Source organism: Anguilla anguilla, chromosome 13 (genome assembly GCF_013347855.1).
Source record: "Anguilla anguilla isolate fAngAng1 chromosome 13, fAngAng1.pri, whole genome shotgun sequence".
NCBI classification, from domain to species: domain Eukaryota; kingdom Metazoa; phylum Chordata; class Actinopteri; order Anguilliformes; family Anguillidae; genus Anguilla; species Anguilla anguilla.
This window is the reverse complement of record NC_049213.1, coordinates 22,524,053-22,525,878: the sequence shown is the minus strand read 5'-3', so window position 1 is coordinate 22,525,878 and position 1,826 is coordinate 22,524,053.

The window sequence follows — 1,826 nt, the reverse complement described above, 5'->3', positions numbered from 1 at the left end:
AGGGTGGTAGCGCCCCAAGCATAGGCTCTGCTTCTCGGGGCCGCTGTCTGTGAACACTCTAGCAGTGGTTTGATGGTCCTAGGCCCTATTGTCTGGGAGCTATTGAACATTGAAAGCGTTAGCTGGCTGCATTTTTTTCCGGTCGGCGGCTTAAAGTCAGGTTTGGAAATATTCGTGTAAAATCGCGCGGGGTGGTAGCGCCCGACGCATAGGCTCTGCTTATCGGGGCCGCTGTCTGTGAACACTCTAGCAGTGGTTTGATGGTCCTAGGCCCTATTGTCTGGGAGCTATTGAACATTGAAAGCGTTAGCCGGCTGCATTTCTTTCCGGTCGGCGGCTTAAAGTCAGGGTTGGAAATATTAGTGTAAAATCGCACGGGGTCGTAGCGCCCGAAACATAGGCTCTGTTTCTCGGGGCCGCTGTCTGTGAACACTCTAGCAGTGGTTTGATGGTCCTAGGCCCTATTGTCTGGGAGCTATTGAACTTTGAAAGCGTTAGCCGGCTGCATTTTTTTCCGGTCGGCGGGTTAAAGTCAGGGTTGGAAATATTCGTGTAAAATCGCGCGGGGTGGTAGCGCCCGAAACATAGGCTCTGCTTCTCGGGGCCGCTGTCTGTGAACACTCTAGCAGTGGTTTGATGGTCCTAGGCCCTATTGTCTGGGAGCTATTGAACTTTGAAAGCGTTAGCCGGGTGCATTTTTTTCCGGTCGGCGGATTAAAGTGAAGGTTGGAAATATTCGTGTAAAATCGCGCGGGGTGGTAGCGCCCGAAGCATAGGCTCTGCTTCTCGGGGCCGCTGTCAGTGAACACTCTAGCAGTGGTTTGATGGTCCTAGGCCCTATTGTCTGGGAGCTATTGAACGTTGAAAGCGTTAGCCGGCTGCATTTTTTTCCGGTCGGCGGCTTAAAGTCAGAGTTGGAAATATTCGTGTAAAATCGCGCGGGGTGGTAGCGCCCGAAACATAGGCTCTGCTTCTCGGGGCCGCTGTCTGTGAACACTCTAGCAGTGGTTTGATGGTCCTAGGCACTATTGTCTGGGAGCTATTGAACTTTGAAAGCGTTAGCCGGCTGCATTTTTTTTCGGTCGGCGGCTTAAAGTCAGGGTTGGAAATATTAGTGTAAAATCGCTCGGGGTGGTAGCGCCCGAAACATAAGCTCTGCTTCTCGGGGCCGCTGTCTGTGAACACTCTAGCAGTGGTTTGATGGTCCTAGGCACTATTGTCTGGGAGCTATTGAACTTTGAAAGCGTTAGCCGGCTGCATTTTTTTCCGATCGGCGGCTTAAAGTCAGGTTTGGAAATATTCGTGTAAAATCGCACGGGGTCGTAGCGCCCGAAACATAGGCTCTGCTTCTCGGGGCCGCTGTCTGTGAACACTCTAGCAGTGGTTTGATGGTCCTAGGCCCTATTGTCTGGGAGCTATTGAACATTGAAAGCGTTAGCCGGCTGCATTTTTTTCCGGTCGGCAGCTTAAAGTCAGGGTTGGAAATATTCGTGTAAAATCGCGCGGGGTGGTAGCGCCCGAAGCATAGGCTCTGCTTCTCGGGGCCTCTGTCAGTGAACACTCTAGCAGTGGTTTGATGGTCGTAGGCCCTATTGTCTGGGAGCTATTGAACGTTGAAAGCGTTAGCCGGCTGCATTTTTTTTCGGTCGGCGGCTTAAAGTCAGAGTTGGAAATATTCGTGTAAAATCGCGCGGGGTGGTAGCACCCGAAACATAGGCTCTGCTTCTCGGGGCCGCTGTCTGTGAAGACTCTAGCAGTGGTTTGATGGTCCTAGGCCCTATTGTCTGTGAGCTATTGAACGTTGAAAGCGTTAGCCGGCTGCATTT